Source organism: Bombus huntii, chromosome 10, assembly GCF_024542735.1.
Source record: "Bombus huntii isolate Logan2020A chromosome 10, iyBomHunt1.1, whole genome shotgun sequence".
NCBI lineage: Eukaryota > Metazoa > Arthropoda > Insecta > Hymenoptera > Apidae > Bombus > Bombus huntii.
The window spans coordinates 9405914-9420242 of record NC_066247.1 but is presented as its reverse complement, the minus strand read 5'-3'; positions in this window follow the sequence as shown (position 1 = coordinate 9420242).

Here is a 14329-nt window from a genome sequence, read left to right as displayed (position 1 = left end):
CTTGGGATACGTAATTCGTAACGGAGAAGTCCGCCCAAACCCGGGTAAAATACAAGCCTTGAGTTCTCTACCTGCACCGTCGACCGTCACACAACTTAGGCAATTCATAGGTTTGGCCTCTTATTTCCGAAGCTTTATTCCCAAATTTTCACAAGTAATGAAACCCCTGTACGCACTTACCTCGAGTAACAAGAATATACCTTGGACGGATAGGCACGAACAGATAAGACAAAAGGTAATTTCCGTTCTGACTGACGCGCCGGTGCTAATGATATTTGATCCCAATTACCCCATAGAATTACATACGGACGCTAGCTCGGAAGGATATGGAGCCATCCTAATGCACAGGGTCGAAGGAAAAAGTCGAGTAGTGGAGTATTACAGCAAAAGGACTAGCCCTGCGGAATCTAGGTATCATTCCTACGAATTGGAAACGTTAGCAGTTGTAAACGCCGTCAAGCACTTCCGTCATTATTTACACGGACGAGAATTCCTCGTTGTCACCGATTGCAACTCCCTTAAAGCATCCAGTAGTAAGGTACACTTGAACGACAGGGTTTACAGATGGTGGGCTTACCTGCAAACTTTTACCTTTGACATTAGGTACCGGGAAGGTAAACGGATGGCCCACGTAGATTTCTTTTCGCGAAATCCCGTAGACTTGGATCGCAGTACGTTCAGCAAAATCGTAGAGAAAGAAATTAACCTAACCGAAATCTCCGACGATTGGCTACTAGCGGAACAACGTCGCGACCCACAAATTTCCGAGATCGTCGATAAATTACAGAACGAAGGGCTCGCGGAAGACGTCGCGAATACGTATGAGTTACGGTCCGGCACCCTTCATCGTAAAATACAGAGAAAAGGTAGAACTCTCTGCCTGCCCATCGTTCCGAGAGGGTTTAGGTGGTCTGTTATTAACCATGTGCACCAGTCCATTATGCACTTAGGTTGGGATAAAACGCTTGAGAAACTGTACGAGTATTACTGGTTCGAAGGAATGGCGAAGTATGTTCGCAAATTCGTAGAGAACTGTCATGCTTGTCGAGTTTCAAAGGCAAGTTCGGGTAGAGTACAAGCCGAACTACACCCCATACCTAAGACCAGTATACCATGGCATACGGTTCATATGGACATAACGGGCAAACTGAGCGGTAAAAACGATTCGAAGGAATACGTCATTGTGTTGGTCGACGCCTTCACCAAGTTCGTATACTTGCACCATACCCGTAAGTTAGACTCCATTAACACCATTAAAGCGCTTAATTCCGCTATATTTTTGTTCGGCAATCCCTGCCGGATAATAGCGGATCAGGGAAGATGTTTTACGGGCAAAGAATTTCGAGACTTTTGTCAAGATAAACGCATTAAACTCCATTTAATTGCGACCGGAGCTAGTAGGGCCAACGGGCAGGTAGAGCGTATTATGAGTACTCTAAAAAACATGTTCACAACAATAGAAACCACCGGGCGGTCCTGGCAAGACGCGATCGGGGAAATACAACTGGCCTTAAATTGTACCACCAACCGCGTGACTAAGTCAAGCCCGTTGGAACTACTAATCGGTAAAACAGCGAGACCCTACGGCTTATCCCTACCCGACAGTATCGAAGAAAGAGAGGTAAATATCTCCCATGTAAGACAGCAGGCGATAAAGAATATAGAAGCAAGCGCCAAATACGATAAGGATAGGTTCAACAAAAACAAAGCTAAAATAGTTAGGTTCAACCTTGGCGATTTCGTGTTACGTAAAAACGAGGAAAGAAACCAGACGAAGTTAGATCCGAAATTCAGGGGGCCATTCGTAATAGCCGAGATTTTGGAAGGAGATAGATATACCCTAAAAACCTTAGACGGCAAACGATCATATAAGGACAGACACGACAGACTGAGAAAAATGCCAGAAGGTTGCGTCCCTGCTGAGTTAGACGTCTGCGGTGATGACAACGGCGGTGATAATAACGATGCAAGTACACTGACCTCAGAGGATCATTAACACTGCGTTGTGGTCATAGTAATACACCGAGTGGTTTTATGTGCTTTTGTTGTAACCCGTTGAGAGGGTTGATGTGTTTTTGTTGTAACCCGTTGAGAGGGTTGATGTGTTTTTGTTGTAACCCGTTGAGAGGGTTGATGTGTTTTTGTTGTAACCCGTTGAGAGGGTTGATGTGTTTTTGTTGTAACCCGTTGAGAGGGTTGATGTGTTTTTGTTGTAACCCGTTGAGAGGGTTGATGTGTTTTTGTTGTAACCCGTTGAGTGGGTTGATGTACTTTTTGTTGTAACCCGTTGAGTGGGGTTACGTGCTTTTGTTGTAACCCGCTGAGTGGGCTTACGTGCTTTCTGGGTGTAATGCACCCAACGTGGCAATATGATCCAACAAACTGAGGTTCGCCGGTGTACGAAATAGAAAATGATCTGTTGTGTCATTACGGTCTGACTGGCGACTCACAGAACGCACCTAACACTTTGAATACAAATTATAACATTACAAATTCCTATTCTCTTTTATTTTTCTGTTGTCAAACCTCCGAACGAAACTTTGTTATTGCACTGGACCCTTGACTTACTTGGACATTTAGTTAAATCGCAAATAATGTCAGTTGTATCGAATCTAATGTAAGAAATACGATATTTTAGTTACACACGAGGACGTGTGATAGTCAGGATGGCCGTGTCGGAGATGAAAGAACACCGGAGCCTTTGGAATTTTGGATAATCCCGCAACATTGTAACCTAGAGTCTACTATAGCTGTAATTGAACAATTGTAGTTATTCAACCCGATTGTAATTATTCGAGAATTGTGATAATGAGCTTGGGTTCGAGGCGACAGTCAGTCGCCGAACGTAGCCGCGGTCACGGGATGAACGCTTCGCCTAACAAAGGTATGAAGTAATTCTATAGCTCTCCTTAAAAGAAATATTTGTGGCGACACGCGACAGTAAACATTCCAACGGTTTCTGTCCCGTGGCTCGCCACGTGCAGACCCTATTCTTCGAGTAAGATGATTGCCAGATGTCGATGCGTCTCCGCAGTACATGTTCGGCTAGCCCGAGGGCCCGTTATAAATCTTAAGGTTTAGTTAACTAAAGTCCTTCAAACAGACAAACAGTCTTTGTCCCAACTACGGGAAGATAGGGGAGACATATTTTTCAACGAGCGGCGTCTCCCACTAGCAACTTTCCCTCGAGGGCGGCTAGCATCCTTTTCTAACCACCGATATGGAGATTAACCAATTAGCAGCAACACTTTCTGAACGAAGGCTTTTCTCGACGAATCCGATGATCTCGTATCCTTAGACACACCCCGTTATAGTTTTCCTGTGTGGCATCATCGGGACGGGAAAGGCATTCTCGCTCGCGATCTCATCGATCCAAGAGTAACGCCTTCGCGATCAGTGATCATTCTCAGACTTAGACTTTGTGACTACGTTCTGTTGTCATCCCGTTGACCGCGGATTCGTTATTGAGCCCGAGAGCATCGTCACTAGTGTCGCGAGTGCCGAACCGCCGTGATCAATTGTTAAGACTGTAATAATTCTATCATTGTAATAAACTACGCCTGTGTGTACCGTATCAATGGCTAATCCTCGAGAAGATTCATTTGACGCCCACAACCCCATTCCCAGTGCTGACCCGACATATATATATGTATAGCTGTTGTGTGCGAAATAAAGTAAACTATTTGTATTTTCGAATCCTCTCTATACCTTAACATGGTAGCAGAGCGTGGTTACTAGTTTTGCAAGCTATTTAGTGCGTGGTTTTTAGTCTTGCGAGTTTAGTAAGGGAAGAAACGTTCAAAGAATATAAAATAAAAGAAAAAATACTTCAAGCACGTAGGAACGCTTGAGTAAAGAATAGGAAATCAATTAAAATGGAGAGATCGGAAATTATGCTATCGATATTTGATGGTGAGGGTTACGGTATGTGGAAGAAAAGAATAACAATGTTTCTGAGATATAAAGAATGTGATATTGTTATAACTAGAGTGAAGACTGAAACAGACAATCCAGACTGGGATAAAAAGGATCTGAAGGCGATAAATATAATTTACAGTGCCTTCTCAAATAGACAATTAGAATATATTAGGGAAGAAAAAACAGCGTATGAAATAATGAAAAAGTTCGACGAAGTGTACTTGAAAGAATCGACGGCACTAGATCGTGTGCAGAAGGAGATTGGAGAAGATAAGTCTTGATAAATACAGTGATTCAGCATCGTTTTTTAGCGATCTTGAAAAATTAATAAATGAATTAAAAGGTGCAGGCGCAAAAGTGAGTGAGAGGGAAAAGCTGAATTACATGATAAATACGTGTTACGTCGCGTAACTCTACCTAGCCCAGGCCACACACCGCGGGCAAGATGGCAACCAGATGTCTTCGGATACTCACTGCGTACCCTCAATAGTCTCAAGTATCTTCCATAAATCTTAGGAATTTCCTAGTCGAGGTCCTTCAAACTGAACAAACGTCTGTTTCCAAAGCATTTCTAAAGACCTTTGTCTACTACGGCTTGACAAGGGAAAGTTGGTTTTTCTCACGTATGATGCAACTTTCCTCCCACGAACCACTTTCTCTCGAGGGCGGTTAAGACCCTTCGTTTAACCAATTAACAACGAAGACTACTTCCCTCACTCCTTTAGTCAAAATCGTCACCAACAAATCCGATGGTCCCGTGCGCTAGACACACCCATCCTTAGCTTTCCTCCGCCACAGCATCGTCTCCGAACATCACTGACTTTACATCCTTCGAACAGTCAACATCCTTCGACCGGGTTTACACCCGAAGATCAGTCAGTCTCAATCAAGCATCTCGTCAAGCGGTCAGCAATTCGAATACAGTGAGTCGACAAATCCATCAGTATACGCGATAATCCGTCTAGAGACTCAGGTCGCACTCATTCGTAGTCATCTCATAACAAATATTCATTTTGTGTTACACCGAAGTTGTTGGTTTGTGAAAATATATAATAACCTGTTAGCAACAGCGTTATCCTTCATTTAACTACCCTTATTATCCTAAACGAAATAAGGGATCGAGCGATTCGCGGCGTCGATTAGCAAATCGTAACGGGAATTTACGACTCCCGTTGGCGCGCTTCTTCGAGATCGCGTCTCCCCACGAACGTGCGAAAACAATACGTTACCCGAAGAGTATAGCTACATAGCGGATATAATAGATGCAGTGAAAGAAGAGAAACAAACGGTAGCGTGCGTGAAGAATAAAATAGAAATAGCGGAAAAGAAAGATAAGTCTAATCGAGGAGAAATGAAAACTAATGCCTTTGCTGCAAAAAAGGAAGGATGCTTCAAATGTGGAAGAGTGGGATATTTTGCATGAGAGTGTCAAAATGGCGTCCAAGCGGGAAGCAGTAACAGTTATCGGCGTGGGTCAACACGTGGTCGCAGCAGAGGAAGAGGGAACAAAGGCAATACGAACAGGGGGCGTGGAAACTTCCATCGTCAATCAGCAGCCGGCACGAGCGAATATGGCAACACAGGAGCAGGCATATGGATGGCAACAGCGCACGCAGCACACAGCAGCGAGATGAACGAGATAAGTGGTAACGAAATAACATACTTATTTGTTAGGGAAGTGATACATTTACACTGTACATGAGAGTGTGTGTGTAAGGGTTAGAGGGCGTCAAGGTCTTAGTGGAGACAAAAGACTGTTGCCAGATGTTAGAAGAATCTAGGATAGTCGGTTGGCGACCAGCGTGCGTGCAAGACGTTCTTCAGAGAGTAATATAGATGTATAACTGTTGTGTGGGAAATATAGTCAATTATTTGTATTCCCAAATCCTCGAATTTCCTTAACATGGTAGCAGAGCGTGGTTACTAGTTTTGCAAGATATTTAGTGCGTGGTTACGATCTTGCGAGTGAGTTTTCAGTAAAGAAAAAAAAACTTTCAGAGAATAAATATATACTTCGAGCACGTAGGAACGCTTGAGTAAGAAAAGAAAAAAAAAAGAAGAATCAATTAAAATGGAGAGATCGGAAATCATGATACCTATATTCGATGGTGAGGATTATGGAATGTGGAAGCAAAGAATCACGATGTTTCTCAAATATAAGGAATGCGAGGTTGTTACAACTAGAATGAAGAACGAAAGAGACGATGAAGACTGGGACAAAAAGGATTTGAAGGCGATAAATATAATTTATAGTGCAATATCGAACAGACAATTGGAGTATGTTAGGGAAGGAAAAACGGCGTATGATATAATAAAAAGGTTCGATGAAATGTACTTGAAAGAGTCGACGGCACTGCAGATCGTATGCAGAAGGAGATTGGAAAACATAAGACTGGAGAACTACAGTGATTCAGCATCATTCTTTAACGATTTCGAAAAATTAATAAATGAATTAAAAAGTGCGGGCGCACAAATAAGTGAGAGGGAAAAGCTGAATTACATGCTGAATACGTTACCCGAAGAATACAGCTACATAGCGGACATAATAGACGCATTGAAAGAAGAGGATCAAACGGTAGCGTATGTAAAAAATAAAATAGAGATAGCAGAGAAGAAAAATAAATCCAATCGAGGAGAAAGGCAAACCAACGCCTTTTCTGCAAAAAAGGAAGGATGCTTCAGATGTGGAAGATTAGGACACTTTGCGAGAGAGTGTCAAAATGGCGTCCAAGCGGGAAGCAGTAACGGCTATTGGCATGGGCCAACACGTGGTCGAAACAGAGGAAGAGAGAACAAAGGCAATACGAGCAGAGGACGTGGAAACTTTCATCATCAATCAAGAACCGGCACGGGCGAGCATGGAAACTCAAGAGCAGGCATATGGACAGCAACGGCGCACGCAGCAAACAGCAGTGAGACGAATGAAATAAGTAAGAACGAAATAGTGTGGCTATTAGATAGCGGTTGTACCGATCACATAATTAATAATATAAATTATTTCGATAAATCTATCGACCTAAAAGAACCGGTAAATATATATTTAGGCGATAATAGACCGATAAAAGCGACAAAAGTTGGGAATGTTATAAGTTATTTTGAAGCATTCGGAAAACAAAATAAAATAAATATGAGGAAAGTATTTTACGCGAAAGAAATGTCCGCAAATTTGATTAGTTTAGGTAAACCAGCAGACAATAAGAATACGGTTATTTCCAAAGGAAATATTGCGAAAGTAATAGATGAGGATAATATACTTACAGCTGTAGCGTTCAAAGAGAATGGGACATATAGAATAAAAAGTAATTGAAAGGGAAGAAGCACTTAGTAAACAGCGCCGAACGTAGTGGTATGAGTAAAAAGGAAAGATGGCATAGGATGCTAGGACACGTATGTATAGAAAGCAAAATGCATAACTTACCTTTCAAAAATAATCGAACTAAGGCTAAGGAAATAATGAAAATTATTCATACGGACGTATGTGGTCCCTTTAAGACTACCGGATTCAATGGAGAAAAATATTTCATTTCATTTATCGATGATTATAGTAAAATAGCTAGGATCTATTGTATAAAATCAAAAGATGAGGTCTTTGATTCTTTCGTACAGTTCGTAAATGAAGCCGAAAATTTAACGGGCAAGAGGTTAAAAATATTAAGATGCGATAATGGTAAAGAATATTTAAATAATCGAATTTATAAATTTGCTAGGGATAAAGGTATAAGAATAAATAATTGCCCAACATACGTACATGAATTAAACGGGACAGCGGAAAGGTATAATAGAACAGTGATGGACATGGCGCGTTGCTTGTTAGCGGAAGCGAATGTACATAAAAGGTACTGGCCGGAAATAGTTTGTACAGCGGCATACTTGAAAAATCGAATATTAGCGAATACTATAGAAAGAAAGACACCTTTTGAAATATTCTTCGGGAGAAAACCAAGTGTTAAAAATCTACATCTATATGGAAGTAAAGTTTTTGTAAGAAGGCCAGAACAAAAAAGAGTTTCCAAATGGGATAAGAAGGCAGATATGGGAATTCTGTTAGGATATAGTGAAGTAGGTTAGAGAGTCCTATTAGGTGTAAAAATAACAGTAGCGACATGTAGAGGTCGTAGAAACAGACAAAAAATGTATCGGTTTTGAGGAGAATTCATTCGATGCAGTTAGCGATGATAGTAAAGATAATTATTTATTGGACAGCATGAATAAGGAAGAGTTAGAAAGTAGAGAAGATGAAAATGATAATAGTTCTGAAAGCTTAAAGATTCCTAGGAGATCTACACGTAATAAGAAAACTCCAGTAAGGTATCCAGAAAAGGAAAACAGTAGTGAGATTCACGCAAATTATTGTAGAGTAGATATCCTTTGCGCATTTGAGGAGGCGATTTGTTGTGAAAATAGTGAAGTTTGGAAACAGGCTATGGATAAGGAAATAGAATGTCTCTATAAGAATAAAACTTGGAAATTGGTAGAAAGGGTAAAAGGCAAAGAAGTATTAGATGTAAAATGGGTTTACACGAAAAAATCAGAGGACAGGTATAAGGCTAGATTAGTGGTAAGGGGATTTCAACAAAGAAACGTAGCCGATGACATATATTCTCCAGTGGCGAGTAATCAGACCTTTAAGATATTGCTATCATATTGTTGTCAAAATGGAGTAATAATTGAGCAAATGGATGTAGAAACTACCTTTTTAAATGGTGAAGTAACCTCGGAGGTATATGTAAATCAACCAAAGGGATATGCGGACGGAACGAATAGAGTTTGTAAATTATCGAAAGCGCTTTATGGGTTAAAAGAAAGTCCGAGGGATTGGTATGAGTGTTTTGATAGGTATGTGACGACATTGGATTTTAAGAAGAATAACATAGAGTTGTGCCTATATACTCATGGAGAGGGGGAAAATGTTGTTTATTTGCTAATATATGTAGACGATTTGTTAATCTGTAGTAAAAACAAAAAACGGATACAAAATGTAAAGAAGCTATTACCTGATAAATTTAAAATGAAAGATTTAAGTGAAGTAAAAGAATATTTTGGAATAAATATAGAGTATGATTATATAAAAAATGAAATGAAACTAAGCCAAACGAAATACATTGAATCATTAGCGAACAAATATAAATTACAAAACAGCAAATTGTACTGTACACCAACGGAAACAAATTTAAAAATTGAAAACGCTGAGATAAATAGAAATGACATTGGATACAAGAATTTAATTGGCGCATTGCTGTATATTAGTACAAATACCAGACCCAATATAAGTTATAGTGTGAATTATCTTAAGTAGATTTCAAGATTGTTGTAGCGAGACACATTTTAAATATGCTTTGCGAATATTGAAATATTTGTACCGAAATATTGAAATATTTAATATTAAAGATTTAAGGTTACATTAGAAAAGGAATGAAAAGTGTGAAACGATAGATTGTTATGTGGACGCTGATTGGGCAGGAGATCATTTAGATAGAAAATCTACTTCTGGATATGTAATTAAATTGTATGGAAATGTAATCGGTTGGAAATCTAAAAAAACAAAGGTGTGTGACAAAAGCCTGGACGTATGCAGAGTATGTAGCTCTATCGGAAGCGGTGAGTGAATTAATGTCTATTAGAGAAATTATGAAGGTCTTCAATGTAAATCTAGACAATAACCCTGTAAAAATTTATGACGATAACTCTGGAGTGATAAGTATAGCAAAGTATGGAAATTTCACAAAAAATTCTAAACACATTGAAGTTCATTACCACTACGTTCACGAATGCTTAAAGGAAAATAAGATAAATATAATTTAAGTAGGTACAGACGAAAATACTACATAGGTTCTCTAAGAGGTTTTTCTATGTGCGATAGTCGAATCAAAGATTTGAATTTTTCGATTTGATCTACAGTGTTTATATTTTCAATGATGTTAGAAATTTGGACTGAAACCTTACCACCATTGATAAAGCATACTAGCGTTGGCTTTCCGTCGAAGTATACAATTTTTTGAACGATTTCTCCCGATGCGAGGGGTGGTTCTTGCTACAGCAGAAGAGTATTATTATCTAATTTTAATGTTTTATTGGAGAGTTCGAATCGATATTGATTTAAACCGGGTAAGCCTAATATGCCGTCTTCTATGATAGGGAAATTATCATCTACTAAGGAAAATTCTATCTCTTTGTTGAATAAATTTAGTTTAATTTTGGAATTGGATTCGTATTTGGAATGTTCCATGGAGAATTTCTATGTGTCTGGTATTATTGTCCTTCCTGGGTAGCATCCTCGTTTAAGCAAGTTGATTCCTGCTCCCGAGTCAACGAAAAATCGCAATCCTCGTCGTCCTGGTAATTGTAGTCGTATTGTGGATAATCTTCCTGAGGTAGCATTGTTAATTCTGATTGTTCTTGAATGTGGTTTATTCCTGGAGGGGCTTTTGTTTGAGGCGGTATTCGAAAATTTTGGCATTGATTGGCAAGGTGTCCCAATCCATCGCATTTGAAACATTTCGTTTGTGGCCTTTCGTTTAATGGTCGATTTTCAAGCTTTGTAAAATTATTCATTCTTGGTAGAATGTTTTGTGTGGGTGGAGTTTTGTTATTCATGTTACTTGTAATCGTGAAGCGGTTACCTACTGGACGAGACGTCTGGTTACGATAAGATGGTGGAGTGGTTGTTTGTCGTGTCATCCGTCTGCGAGCGTTGTCTTCGCGAAAGTATTTTTCCACGTCCACTGCCTTTTTTTCTGCATCGATGATGTTTGGGGGGGGGGGGGGGATTAGCCAATAGCACGTGTCCTATTTCTGAACGAAGGCCTCTTACATAGTCAATCACAGAAACCATGTATAGTCGATCGTTCATCGCTCATCGAGTTAGTTCGTCTTTATATTCATTGGTAATGCTGTATTGAAGTTTGTTGAAAACACGTCGAAATCTAATGTTATAATTTTGCACGCTTTCGGTTATTCCTTGCTTTATCACTCTTAACTGATCTTGATGTTCTCTTACTGATGCTTGAGTAGCTACGTTACGTCTTAATCCTTCGTACAGAGTTTCGAATTCGTTAATATGGATATTGCGGATTGTCATTGCGGCTTTTCCTACAATTTTCTCTATTTTGATCATTTTTAATAATAACGTTTGTTCGCTACACATCATTCTCATTTCTTTTATTTCACGAATAAAATCTTCTACACTTATATCGTTTTCTCCGTTTAGTATCGGAGATACTAAACAGCTTTTAGATTTCCAGAGTTTCCAGCTGTTGGATTGGATGGTTGGACATATGTTGGTGGCTTTTGTGGCATAGGTGGAGGTGGATTAGTATCGTGTTTTAATACTGATATATTATCGTCATCGTCAGTCATCATAGAACCGAATTCAGTTGATTTTACGTTTATTTGTGGTAGTTTAACACGAGAGAGGTTTCTACTTAATATTTCCATTTCGTTAGCGCGTTTTCTATTTTCTTCGTTCGCTAATTTTAAAGCATTCTTTATTTCGTTAAATTGTTGTCGAAATTCTTCGTTCTGTCTCTGTATTAAGTCTAAAATTGCTCTGGTAGAGGAATCGAGTGATCCCGTTTTATTTTGAACTCCACTTGTAGAGGGTAAACTTGTCTCGGCTTTTGTGTCTTTCTTGTTCATATTGTCTCTTCGCTAGAGTTACTAGAGAAACTAACTTTTCGCGTTCTATATTGTTTAAAAGAATTCCGACTTTTCTCACCTTGATACGTAAGTTCGTAGAATGAGGTTCCCTTGCGGTGTTTTCCTCTGTGGCGCGTTCAAATGTGTTGTTTGAGTGTCAAACTCGTTCTGTTGATTTGTTCTATGCTGACAGTGGCCCCGTTGATTTGGTCCACCGTGGTAAATTATTGACAGCAAAGTTCATAACACAAGTAGTTCGAATCCTTCGATCTTCAATAATGTCCGTAGACCGAAATCGTAACTTCGTTTACACTGAAGCGAATGGATCCTGGCAGGATCGCCAAAATGTCACGTAAAAATAATGGGAAAATAATAATAAAAAAATGTTGGGTTCTTGAACCAGAGTTCGAGGTACCTTTATTTTATAATAGGATTACAAGTGTGCGATTTGACCGTTACCGAAAGACTGAAAGACTCGATCAAGACACAGCCCTTCTAGATGTTCGTTTATCTTATGCCTATGTGCCGAATTCATATTCCTTTGTTTTGGGAGTCGGTGTCGTGTGCAAGGCGGTTCAGGTTTCCTGAGTCTGTTAGAGATATTTGTTGACGTTACATGTACGTCAAGACTGTGTAAGTGTCACGAGGCAAAACAATAATATGAGTCGCTCTCGATTTGCATCGTTCTCTAACTCATGCGCCGCTACATACTTATATAGCTATTATTTCTTACAACCTAGCGTATGCAGTTGTGTATGGGGCCTTAAGTTCACTGTTTATAGATACTGCTAGGAATTAATCGAACGAATTCAACGCAGTCGTGTTTACAGTGTTCCGTATTATCGGAAATGCCGAATTCGCGTGGTTTCGCTTTGACGTTCGTCCACGTTGACGATTGTTCAAAGAACAACCGAGAGGCCTCCGCGTCGCAGCTACGAAAGACATCGAAGCCGCGACACCCTTCAGTGACTTCCCTATCTTTTCCTAAAACCAAGGATGACGCAACTCAGGCAATTGTTACAAGCGTTCGAACTTCACATTTTCTTACCATACTATCAACAAAAAATGAAAGCTGGTTTTCAATGAGTCATTATATAATTATATGTCGGAGATGAAAGAACACCGGAGCCTTTGGAATTTTAGATAATCCCGCAACATTGTAACCTAGAGTCTACTATAGCTGTAATTGAACAATTGTAGTTATTCAATCCGATTGTAATTGTTCGAGATTAGTGACGGTGAGCTTTGGCTCGAGGTGACAGTCTGTCGCCCAACGTAGCCGCGGTCAAGGGATGAACGCTTTGCCTAACAAAGGTATGGAGTAATTCTATAGCTCTCCTTAAAAGAAATATTCGTGGCGACACGCGACAGTAAACATTCCAACGGTTTCTGTCCCGTGGCTCGCCACACGCAGACCCTATTCTTCGAGTAAGATGATTGCCAGATGTCGATGCGTCTCCGCAGTACATGTTCGGCTAGCCCGAGGGCCCGTTATAAATCTTAAGGTTTAGTTAACTAAAGTCCTTCAAACAGACAAACAGTCTTTGTCCCAACTACGGGAAGATAGGGGAGACATATTTTTCAACGAGCGGCGTCTCCCACTAGCAATTTTCCCTCGAGGGCGGCTAGCATCTTTTTCTAACCACCGATATGGAGATTGACCAATTAGCAGCAACGTCAATTTCCCTTACTTCCTAAACGAAGGCTTTCCTCGACGAATCCGATGATCTCGTGTCCTTAGACACACCCCATTATAGTTTTCCTCTGTGACATCATCGGGACGGGACGGGCATTCTTTTACGCGCTCCCGTCGACCAAAGAGTAACGTCTTTACGCTCAGCAATTATTTTTACGAGTCAGACTTAGATTCAGCGAGAACGCCCATCTGTCATCCCGTTGGCCGCGGATTCGTTATTGAACCGGAGACCACTGTCACTAGTGTCGCGGACGTCTCACCGCCGTGGTAGATTGTCAAAACCTGTGTTATTCATACCTGTGTCAATAAATCGTATCTTCGTTACACCGCAACGATGGCTACCTTCAATGAAGACTCCTCAAACACCGACAACCCTATCCCCAATGTCATTCCAACATATATATCCACCGAAAATGCGCTCTTGTAGACAAACGCTCGATTCGCGTCATAGCTTTTAAAGCTTAACGCATCTCAATCCGTTGGAAAAAGTTTTTCCTGTAGCATATTTTATTTTTACGAACCAACAAGGTCTTTGTTTATTTCCTTCTTTTTTTTGCTCCAATTTCCCCATTGTTTTTTCAAGGATAGTATTTCAGAGCCACTAGTCAAGTTTATTGTAACAATAAACTTACGTTTCGGAAACATTTTGTGCTGTGAAACAGAATACACTAAAGTTTGAAGGTCACATCGATTTTCGAAAGTTTATAAATGGAGGTGTATGACAGTATCACCAGCTGTTGCTGTCCAAGTAACTCCAACATCGAAATACTACAACGATTCCAATCGAAAGCGCTAAGAGCCTTAATAGACGCACCTTGGTATGTTACCAACGAAACCATCCATCGCGACCTCAAGATACCTACAGTCAAAGAGCAAATAGCAAAATATAGCGACAGATATAGCAAAAGAGTCAAGAAACACCGAAACCCCCTAATCACTGGACTACTCGATACGACGGACCAGATTCGCAGGCTGAAGAGGCACTACTCGCTAGACCTAAACGTTAGATTCATTTAATTATCCAAATTAAGCTAATGCACTTACTTATAATACTTATAAATTATACCTATCTATAATAAG